Below are 12427 nucleotides of genomic sequence, written 5' to 3' on the forward strand. Positions count from 1 at the left end.
TCCGGCTCAAGAGACTTGACATCTCCCACAAAGCACTGAAGCTCTTAATATCCGGTTTAAAATCCGGTTCAAGGGAAATTTATCTGCCACAAAGTTTTGAAGCTCTCAAATCCGGTTCAAAATCCGGTTCAAGGTAAATTTGTCTATTACAAAGCTTTGAAACTCTCAATATCCGGTTTTTCCGGTTCAAAAAGAATTATCTCTCGCAAAGTTCGAGTTCTCAGGAAAAATTAAAGGGACCAAAAAGAGTCTGTTACAAAGCACAACCCAAACACAGGTACCCTGCTTTAATGACCATTGGGAGCTGATCGTATTCGAATTTAGCTTAACCCTTTTGGTGTGACCCTGATCGTATTCGAATCGGAGTCGTTAAATATTCTCATGATCACTAGGGGGCTTCCTGTTCAAACATAGGTCGCATTCGAACCAAAGAGAACATAGCTGTCGGTACCCTCTTGATCGGCACACTGCCGAGCTCACTAGGGGCTTCTTGATCGTATTCGAATCATAGCTCAACCCCTTTTGGGAACCGACGTGGATCGTATTCGAATCAGCGTCGTTAAACAACTCTCAAGTTCATTTGGGGGCTTCCTGTTCAAACATAGGTCGTATTCGAACCAAAGAGAACATAGCTGTCGGTACCCTCTTGATCGGCAACGCCAAAGCCACTGGGGGCTATATGATCGTATTCGAATCTTAGCTTAACCCCTTTGGGACGGTTTTCTGATCGTATTCGAATCAGAAGCCTCAAAATTTTTGAAGTCTCTTTTTGCAAACAATTTTTGGATTTTATTTGAAGCTCTTTTTCATATCTAAAGTGTATATGAGTGGTTGCTATTTAACCCGGCTTGATTTTCGATGATAAATCGCCAGCTTATGAAAATCATCATCTATGTGGAAGCATTGGCTTCTAAGGATTGGGTTATCACCCTTACTGCACAGGTCACATAAACCGGCAGTGAAAATTCAATATCACAGGTATAATATTATTATTATAGTTATGTTTCAAAGTTATGATTCATAACAGGCTTATCTGTGACTCCTTGTTACACATCAATGGTTATATGTGAGATATTATGACCCGCCCTGCGGTAAACCGCCAAGGGATCTTGTGATCTAATTATGTGCAGGATAAGACTACATTTGGGTGGTTACCCGCCCTGGTTCTTGACGTTAAGTCGCCAGGGCATATGTTGTTTAAACTCTGTAGGATTTACAGAGCTATGACTTACATAAATGATTAAATTCAAGCCCATCATCAAAGATTGAAATTGGTGTCTCAAAAGGGTTATCAATTCTTAATTTTCTCAAAGGCTATAAGCCGCCGGGTTGTACAAATTCCGGCTTACAATGGAGGCGTATTAAATCGCCATCGGCCAAGAGCCGCCGGGTATTTAAACTCCGGATTGACTTATCAACAGATGAGGTATTCAAAGTCGCTTTGGCGCAATGGCTATTATTTTATCAATGGATATGATTTATTCTACAATAGAAAGAATAGTCCCGAGTCGCTGCAGGCTTACGACCCGACACTTGGGGGCTACATTATTTAAATTGAGATCACATCAAATATGCAAGTCCCATGTCACTGCCAGCAGGCACCATGGCACTTGGGGGCTAATGCAAAGTCATTTTTTGCTCAACTTATTGAAGACCCGACTCATCACATTATAATGAGCCGGCCCTTGGGGGCTACCAATTGCTCCTGTCAACAATTCAAGGTACACAAGCATTAATCCATTATATTGAACGATCCACTATTCAGTTGGTAGAGTACAAAGCTCTTAACCTTGTGGACGTGGATTCAAGCCCCATGGTGGAGATTATATTATATGATGTTATTATCAAAGTCCTAGCTCAGTATTATCTTACTAAGCCGGCCCTTGGGGGCTACACGTTGCTGTTCAAGTTTACATGGTTATATCTACAAAGTCCCTACTCATTATTGCATAATGACCCGGCCCTTGGGGGCTACACTGGTTGAAATTTTCATAAGCATAAGGCAATTACAAGTCCCAGGTTGCTGCAAGCATGGCAACCCGGCACTTGGGGGCTACAGGTGATATGCATATAAGGGAGAAAAAATCTTCAAATTCTCAGTTTGGAGTAGACCAGATTAACCCGGTGTCTGCAACAGTCATGACCCGGCATCATTTATTTATAACCCGACGATTTTGGCAATCATAAATCGGCAAGATCTACATCTTTAAGCCGGCTGAATTTCAGTTGAATATTTCAAGACCAATATTTTTGTCAAGTCAGAGTTTTGGAAACCGACTCAAATGGATTATTTCGTATAATATTTCTTTATAAAGAGCCAATGTCAGCAAATGGATTATGAAGCTGGCCTATTGACCCGGATATTCCAGGAGAAAATGTCAAGGACTTAAGGATGATCAGGTGCCGGCTTACAAGAATATTTAACCCGGAGCACAACCTGTCAAATTTGTTCTTGAGTTATTTTGCAGGATCAGTTCAACATGGATAAATCCAAATTAAAATGGGGGCTAATGTCGGGGATATACCCCGCGGTATGACCCGGCATTACTTGGCGACTCACCAGAGACCTGGCTAGAGCTTGGTGACTCACTAGTGATCCGCCCGAACATGGCGATTCACAGGTAACCCGCCTGGACATTGTGACTCACTGGAGACCCGGCGGGCGGATCAGACGGACGACAAGGCCCAAGGCCCAGCAGGCTGGCTTATACTCTGGTGGGCTGGCTTAAGGAGAAAGGGATGACGAATATTTCCTTTACGAGGGAGCAAGACCCGGACTTGTATTCAACTTGTAAGAAAAGATAGACTAGTCTTAGTCCTACTAGGACTCCGCATGTAACCCGCCCCTCTAACTTATATAAGGAGGGGCAGGGCACCCCAAAGAGGGACAGAGAGCAACAAGAAACAATCTCTAGGGCTAGACACAAAGAGCCGGCTTACCAGCGACTCTCTCATGAGCATAATGAGACCTAGCCACAAACAGCATGTAGGGCTATTACCGGATGATGTTTCCCGGGGCCCGAAGCTGTCTAAATCCCTGTCTTATGTTTCGTCTCTCGATTCCGCTCAACCCCTCTCAAGCTACCACATAGATGCGTTGGCCTCGCGACTAAGTCCTGACACTAAGGACATCTGCCGTGACAATTCCACGACAAAGGCAATGTCACTTTTCATGTTAATGGTAATGAGCATACGGTACACTTCCCAAGGAAACAACCTCAAGTCCAGAGTATCAATTCTATTGGAAAAATTCCAACTATTATTATTGGAGGTTTTGAATTTCCCCTTCCTACTGTCAAGAAGAAATCTGATATTCTTATTGTTGGGGATGTGCATATCCCCGTTGAGGTAACCTAGTGCTATTCGAAAATTCTCCGGTTTCATGTGATTCGGAATGAGTTTGTTAACAAGACCTGATCAACCTTGTTAGTGGATTCCTTTTGATGAGCATGAGATGGATGAAGTTAGAGAGCACAACTCTCTGTACCCACCTTTTACTTTCTGTTATTTAGTTGAAATAAATTAAAAATAATATTTTCTGTCTGTTTTCTGATTTATCCGTGCAATAAAAAATACCCCAAAAATAAAAGTTCTCCAAATGCCCCGAAAATGAAATATGATTTTTTCTAGAATATTTGAGAATATCTAGCACTGAGAACACAGCAGGGGGAGCAAGCACCTGGCCACGAGGGTCCAGGGCACGCCCACCCCCCTGGGGCGCGCCCCCTGCCTCGTGGGCCCATGGTGGCTCCCCTCCACTTATTCCTGCACCCACACACTCCTTCTTCCTCCCAAAAAAATCACCAACCAGCTCAAGCACGAGTTCTAGCTCATTTTGCTGCGATTTTCGATCTCCTTGCTCAAAGCCCCATTCACAAAACTGCTTTGGGGGATTGATCTTTGGTACGTGACTCCTCCAATGGTCCAATTAGTTTTTGTTCTAGTGCTTTATTCATTGCAAATTTTTGCTGCTTAGGTGACCCTGTTCTTGAGCTTGCATGACAAATTTATTTGGTCCCATGTAGTTCTAATGCACGATATAGTCTCTAGGCACTTGTGGGAGTAGTTGCTATCAATTTTATTGAGTTTGGTTCACTTTTATTTGAAGTTACTAAAAATTTCAGAAATTTTTCAGAGGAAGAAATATGTTTAGGAAAATATACCAAGGTGGTTCTTCAAGGAAGCAAGGACTCAGGCTCGCAATGCGCGATGCCGACGATGAACCACCAAGGGAAGCTCAAGTGCGGGCTTGTGAATGGCCTTCAGAGGACTTCATGGATCGAGCGGGAATTAAGGAAGAATTTTACGCATATGTGCGTAATGCTGATCTTGAGAGCTTCGAGGCAGATAAGTGCCGTCAGTACCACTATCTCACTGATTCCTTTGTGAGGAGGTTTGAATTTTCATCATCACGCAACTCTCAAACTGTCCTGTTTGATCTTTATGAGAATTCTTATACTATGGACTTAGAGGATTTTAATACTGCTTGCAAACTTCCACAATCGGGTAGTCCTAGTGAACCTCGCAAATCTGAATTTAGATATTTTCTTGCTAGTATAACGGTGGCGGAATCTAGAGACATAACACAAGCTACCATAGGGAGCATTCATTTTCCTGCTATACATTATTTTGCTCTCTTCATTGGTAGGTGCATAAATGGTAAGGATGAAGCATGTCACATGTGTGTCCCTGATCTCAGTGTTCTAAGGAGCGCTGTATTAGGAGATAAACATTATAATTTGGGAGCCATTGTTGCACGTAGGTTGCATAATAATAGATTTAATGGAGATTTCTTTGGTGGAATTTATGCAACCCGTTTAGCTAATTTTCTTGATATACCCATACGTGAGTATGATGTTGAGTTGCCTCCTGTTTATTTAGATTATGATGCTATGGTTTGTCATCAGTTTGTTGAGAGGGATGAACCTCCCTTCCGGTACCGACTAATCTTTGACAGACGCCGTGCTGTCCATATTACTCTCCCTGCCCCTACTTTCTTTGACTTTCAGGCAAAAGGGAGATATTTCATAACCAGGGAGGAGGCAAATGAGTACGGGAGGAGGACGAGGGCAGCTCGCCTCCAAGCTGCAGCCCACGATGCAATAGCCGCTGCATCTCAGTACGACCCCAACTATAACTTTGGATATCCGCCAGGCCAGCCGTGGCCATAGACCAACTTAGGCCAAAAGCCTAAGCTTGGGGGAGTACGTATTTCTCACTGACATTACATTCATGTTCACACACTCATTCCAGTTGTCGGTGCTCATACTCTTTCATTGTACTATCCATGCTAGTTTATTTACCTTTTTCTAGCTTTCCTCTTGTGTGTTTGAAAAACCTTAAGAAAACCCAAAAAATTAATTGTAGCTTTTAGCTAGTTTACCTTCCGTGCTTGTAGTAGTAGTAATTAAAAAGAAAACCCAAAAAGATTTCTCATTCTTCTTTTTGCTTGTTGGGAGCTTTCCCGTGTAAATAGTTTTATTTCTTTTCTTTTCTTTGGGGGTCGATAGGAGAAGACCTTGATGAAATTGTTGAAGTGGCTCTTATATGCATTAGTGTTGATTTAACCAAGAGCCCATATTGCCTTGTCTTCTCCTGTTTATTGAATGCTTGCAGATTCCAGCTTAGTCCAATGCACGTGCACTATTATTATTATACACACCGTTCGGTAGTGCAAGTGAAAGGCAATAATGACAATATGTGATGGACTGATTGAGATAAGAGAAGCTGGTATGAACTCGACCTCTCTTGTTTTTGTAAATATGATTAGTTCATCGTTCCTGATTCAGCCTATTATGAATAAACATGTTTGCAATGACAATTAGAGATTATAGTTGCTTATGCCATGCTTAATTAGCTAGGAGTTTATAATGGTTTACCTTGCGTGCCAACATGCTATTAAAATGGTTGTGATGTGGTATGATAGGGTGGTATCCTCCTTTGAATGATTCGAGTGGCTTGACTTGGCACATGTTCACGCATGTAGTTGAAACAAAATCAAAATAGCCTCCACGATATTTATGTTCATGGTGGGTTATATCCTACTCATGCTTGTACTCAATGTTAATTAATTTTAATTCATGTTCATGACTGTTGTCGCTCTCTAGTTGGTCGCTTCCCAGTCTTTTGCTAGCCTTCACTTATACTAAGCGGGAATACTGCTTGTGCATCCAATCCCTTAAACCCCAAAGTTATGCCATATGAGTCCACCATACCTTCCTATATGCGGTATTTACCTGTCGTTCCAAGTAAATTTGCATGTGCCAAACTCTAAACCTTCAAATGAAATTCTGTTTTGTATGCTCAAATAGCTCATGTATCAACTAGGGCTGTCTGTATCTTCCGTGCTAGGTGGGTTATTCTCAAGATGAGTGGACTCCGCTCATCATTCACGAGAACATGGCTGGTCACCGGGATGCCCAGTCCCATGCTTTAAGCAAACTAAATCGAAATAATTGCAAACAAAACTCCCCCATGGCTGTTGCTAGTTGGAGGCGCTCATTGTTTCGAGCAAGCCATGGATTGATGCTTGTTGGTGGTGGGGGAGTATAAAATTTACCATTCTGTTTGGGAACCGCCTATAATGTGTGTAGCATGGAAGATATCGCCATCTCTCAGTTGTTATGTTGACAATGAAAGTATACCGCTCAAAATATTATTTATCTCTATTTCAAAATCGAGCTCTGGTACCTCTACAAATCCCTGCTTCCCTCTGCGAAGGGCCTATCTATTTACTTTTATGTTGAGTCATCACCCTCTTATTAAAAAGCACCAGTTAGAGAGCACTGTTGTCATTTGCATCCATTACTATTAATTTATATTGGGTATGACTATGATTGGATCTCTTTTACCATGAATTACAATGTCTAGTCAGTCCTTGATCTTTAAAGGTGCTCTGCATTTATGTTCTGCGGTCTCAGAAAGGGCTAGCGAGATACCATCTTGTTATATCATATTATGATTGTTTTGAGAAAGTGTTGTCATCTGGGATTTATTATTATTTCTCGCTAGTTGATTATGCCATTGATATGAGTAAACATGAGACCTAAATGTTATTGTGAATGTGGTTAATTCATAATCTTTGCTGAAAACTTGAATGCTGGCTTTGCATATTTACAACAACAAGAGCAAATAGAGTTTGTAAAAGTTTTTCTTTATCACTTTCAGTTTATCAACTGAATTGCTTGAGGACAAGCAAAGGTTTAAGCTTGGGGGAGTTGATACGTCTCCGTCGTATCTACTTTTCCAAACACTTTTGCCCTTGTTTTGGACTCTAACTTGCATGATTTGAATGGAACTAACCCGGACTGACGCTGTTTTCAGCAGAATTTCCATGGTGTTATCTTTGTGCAGAAACAAACGTTCTCGGAATGACCTGAAATTCCACGGAGATTATTTTTGGACAATATAAAAAATACTGGCGAAAGAATCAAGACCAGGGGGCCCACACCCTGTCCACGAGGGTGGGAGGCGTGCCTACCCCCCTGGGCGCGCCCCCTGCCTCGTGGGCCCCCTGGTGCTCCACCGACCTCAACTCCAACTCCATATATTCAAGTTCGGGGAGAAAAAAACCAGAGAGAAGGATTCATCACGTTTTACGATACGGAGCCGCCGCCAAGCCCTAATCTCTCTCGGGAGGGCTCCTCCGGCAAAGTCCTCAGCTCCTCCGGCAAATTCCTCAGCACCTGTGCATCTCGCCTCGTGTCAAAGGACCACAAGAATCTCAATTGCCTCAGGAGCCTCTGCAAGTTCTTCTGCTCCTCCACAGTCCTCAACAGGCCCCACCTTGCTGAAGACCAAGGCCACTGTTGGACGAGGCACTAGACCAAGTCCTCGCAAGAAGCAAGTTGCCTTCCAAGTACCGTCAGATGAAGACGAAGCTGATGATGAAGAACTCGCTGAAATCATCAGAGATAGATAGCAACCGGCCGCTAGAGCCAAGGGCAGTGCTGTGCCACTCTTGCTGGATCCGAAGAAGATCCTGGACTTCATTGATCTATGGCACAAAGATCCAAACACTCCCTTGCCAGAATTAAATCTCACCCCGGCCAAAGTCATATGTTGATGGCTTTCATAGCCGAAGAAAAATGGAAATTTGAGAAAGCCAGGACGGTGAAGAAAGCTCAGTACAAGAAAGAGCGCTTTCGGAAGCAAAATGTTATAAAGCTATCACTTGATGAACTTGTTGCTCTGCAATCAGAAATCAAGAAACTCAGTGATGAATTTGACGCATACCGTGCAGAATGGCTAGGAGCCAAAGTCAGATTGTCAGGATGGCGAAGGGATTTACATCCAATGTTGCTGCTCCAACGCACATTGAAATTCCTCAGGCTAAAGCATCTGCCCAGCCTACTGAAGAACATTCCAGCACCGCTGATGATGATCAGGTTGCTGATGAAAATGAAAGTACCAGGGCTGATGAAGCTATTCCAGTCGCTGATGAAATTGCCAGTGCAACCACTAGTGTTGCGCCTGAGGATCAAGTCAGGCCAGCTGAAGCATCTCCTGCTATGCCTGGAGTCATTGAACAAGCCAGAGCAACTGCATCAGTTGCGCCTGAGGAAACTGCACCAGATTCCTCTGCTCCTCTGATACGTCTCTGTCGTATCTACTTTTCCAAACACTTTTGCCCTTGTTTTGGAGTCTAACTTGCATGATTTGAATGGAACTAACCCGGACTGACGCTGTTTTCAGCAGAATTTCCATGGTGTTATCTTTGTGAAGAAACAAACGTTCTCGGAATGACCTGAAACTCCACGGAGATTATTTTTGGAAAATATAAAAAATACTGGCGAAAGAATCAAGACCAGGGGGCCCACACCCTGTCCACGAGGGTGGGAGGCGCGCCTGCCCCCACTGGGCGCGCCCCCCTGCCTCGTGGGCCCCCTGGTGCTCCACCGACCTCAACTCCAACTCCATATATTCACGTTCGGGGGGAAAAACCAGAGAGAAGGATTCATCGCGTTTTACGATACGGAGCCGCCGCCAAGCCCTAATCTCTCTCGGGAGGGCTGATCTAGAGTCCGTTCGGGGCTCCGGAGAGGGGAATCCGTCGCCGTCGTCATCATCAACCATCCTCCATCACCAATTTCATGATGCTCGCCGCCGTGCGTGAGTAATTCCATCGTAGGCTTGCTGGACGGTGATGGGTTGGATGAGATTTACCATGTAAGCGAGTTAGTTTTGTTAGGGTTTGATCCCTAGTATCCACTATGTTCTGAGATTGATGTTGCTATGACTTTGCTATGCTTAATGCTTGTCACTAGGGCCCGAGTGCCATGATTTCAGATCTGAACCTATTATGTTTTCATGAATATATGTGAGTTCTTGATCCTATCTTGCAAGTCTATAGTCACCTATTATGTGTTATGATCCGGCAACCCCGAAGTGACAATAATCGGGACCACTCTCGGTGATGACCATAATTTGAGGAGTTCATGTATTCACTACGTGTTAATGCTTTGTTCCGGTACTCTATTAAAAGGAGGCCTTAATATCCCTTAGTTTCCAATAGGACCCCGCTGCCACGGGAGGGTAGGACAAAAGATGTCATGCAAGTTCTTTTCCATAAGCACGTATGACTATATTCGGAATACATGCCTACATTACATTGATGAATTGGAGCTAGTTCTGTGTCACCCTATGTTATAACTGTTACATGATGAACCGCATCCGACATAATTATCCATCACCGATCCAATGCCTACGAGCTTTTCTTATATTGTTCTTCGCTTATTTACTATTCCGTTGCTATTGTTACAATCACTACAAAACCCAAAAATATTACTTTTGCTACCGTTACCACTAGTATCATATTACTTTGCTACTAAATACTTTGTTGCAGATATTAAGTTATCCAGGTGTGGTTGAATTGACAACTCAACTGCTAATACTTGAGAATATTCTTTGAATCCCCTTGTGTCGAATCAATAAATTTGGGTTGAATAATCTACCCTCGAAAACTGTTGCGATCCCCTATACTTCTGGGTTATCATCCTCCTGCACCAACGCCAAGTCCTATCCTTCCTTCTGCATCAGAAGCAGAGAAAACCAAGGCTGCGGAGTGAGCAGCAGTGAAGAAAAGGAAAGCATCTGCTTCCTTAGAGTCTTCTGCACCTAAGAAAGCGAAGACTTTGACAAGCTCCTATGACAATCCAATTGATGTTGTTCCAGTTTCGAGCATGCCATCAAAGGAAATCGTTCCTTTTGGTGAAGATTATGTGATCCCAAGCGGATCAGATGAAGAAGTTCCTTCTGCTGCTTTGTCAGAGCTGTTGGACAAAGAAATTGAAGTGGATAACATCCCTTCAACCCCTTTGGTATCATCGCCCATGCCTCAGTTTACAGCTGAAGAGGCAGGCGTTGAGGAAATTGATGATGAAGAAGAAGACGTGGACATTGGGAGCACCACTCCAGTTCTGAATGATGACTATTGGGAAAGTCATCATCCCAACTCTCCAATGTTCACCCCACTGCAACAAATTCCCCAGTCCCTAGTCTAGACTGAAAAAATTCATACGGGCTCTGAAGAACCTCAAGCTTCTCTGCTCACCATCCCTGAAGAAATTCCAGCCACTAGTGCTGATGTTAATACTGCTGAAGAGATGGAGACCCAGGCTGCTACTGAAGTGGAAACTGAAATCCCTCAGCCTGTGGCACCTAAGACTGTGATTCAAGAGGCTGTGAAGACATTGACTGATACACCTCAGCCCAAGCCAAAGAATCCCTTCTCAAAGAAGCCGAAGTTCAAGGCTGATGATTTCTTCCATGAACATGTGTTCTTCACGGAATACAACCCATATGACTCTGCTCGTCTTCGCCGCAAGCGCTTCTGGATAACAAGTCAAATGAACTTCTACTCTTCACTGCTATTCGATAAGGACAAAATCTTTGACCACGAGCATATTCCTCATGTGGATATGGAATCGCTGCCTTGCTTCACCACAGTCCTCAGTGTTCTTCATGACGCTGGGCTACTCAATTTTTGCACTGATATATGTGATTGGAATGAAGAGCTAATTCTTCAGTTCTACGCAACGCTGCACATCACCGGCAATGCTGAAGATGTGAATTCTTGGGTGTTGGACTGGATGACAGAGAACACACACTTCAAAGCACCGACCTCTGAATTGCTTCATGCCCTGCCTGTCAGTCCTCCCCTTGAAGGTGCACGTCTCATCTATCATGAACCTGAGCTCTCTGATCATTTCATGCAAGTTTTGATGAAGCCTCTGAAGCCTGGTCAAGCCCCAAGGACCAAATTCCTCGTGAAGGAATTGCTTTATGTGCCAAGGACTATATACAAAATTTTGACCAAGACCCTGAGTCCAATCAAAGGCCACGACTTGAATGAAGAAGAGGTCGTTGGCATCATGAAGAATCTGCTATTCAATATCATGCATGGAGTTCCTGTCAACTACCATGATTTCTTCATGAGGACTATGGCCAATGTTGCTCTTTCTCCGTTTGAATTGAAGCCTTATGCTCCCTGGATCATGAGATTCATCAGATAAAGGTCTTCAATCAACTACAAGGCTGATACACTTAACCATGGCAGCTACTTGCCCCCCATTGAGGTCCTCAAACGGACCATTTCCTCAGCTGATGAGAAGGGCAAGGCCACTGTAATTGATGAAGGCATTCGTCCATTGGATGGACAGTTCCGCAAAGCTGCATCCTACTCCACCAATGATGACTCTGCCGCCAATGCTTCAAAGCAAAATCCTCAAGGCACAACTCCAAGGGTGATGACTGATAGTGAGCTTCTCCTCAGTCTTCATCAGAAGGTCGATCGCAACCACAAATGGGCCAAGCGTCAGTTTGGTTCAATTCTTCATAACATGACTGCTACACACAATTCAGTGAAGAAGAACCATTACTACCTCCATGAAGTATTTGATTGCACCTGGGCTGTTCTGTCTCATCTCTACGGTGAAGAAGATCTTAAGCAGATGGGCTTCAAGCAGGACTTTGACTGGTCTCAGCCACCTTCGAAGAAATTCAAGAAAGTCAAAGTTCCTTCCTTGGTGTCCAGCTCTTATTCTTCATCGCGCGAGACTGATGAAAATGAAGATTTGGACGACACTGCTGTTGGGGAACGTAGTAATTTCAAAAAAAATCCTACGCACACGCAAGATCATGGTGATGCATAGCAACGAGAGGGGAGAGTGTTGTCCACGTACCCTCGTAGACCGACAGCGGAAGCGTTATCACAACGCGGTTGATGTAGTCGTACGTCTTCACGATCCGACCGATCAAGTACCGAACGCACGGCACCTCCGAGTTCAGCACACATTCAGCTCGATGACGTCCCTCGAACTCCGATCCAGCCGAGTGTTGAGGGAGAGTTTCGTCAGCACGACGGCGTGGTGACGATGTTGATGTTCCACCGACGCAGGGCTTCGCCTAAGCTCCGCAACGGTATTAT

This window comes from Aegilops tauschii, chromosome 4 (assembly GCF_002575655.3).
Source record: "Aegilops tauschii subsp. strangulata cultivar AL8/78 chromosome 4, Aet v6.0, whole genome shotgun sequence".
NCBI lineage: Eukaryota > Viridiplantae > Streptophyta > Magnoliopsida > Poales > Poaceae > Aegilops > Aegilops tauschii.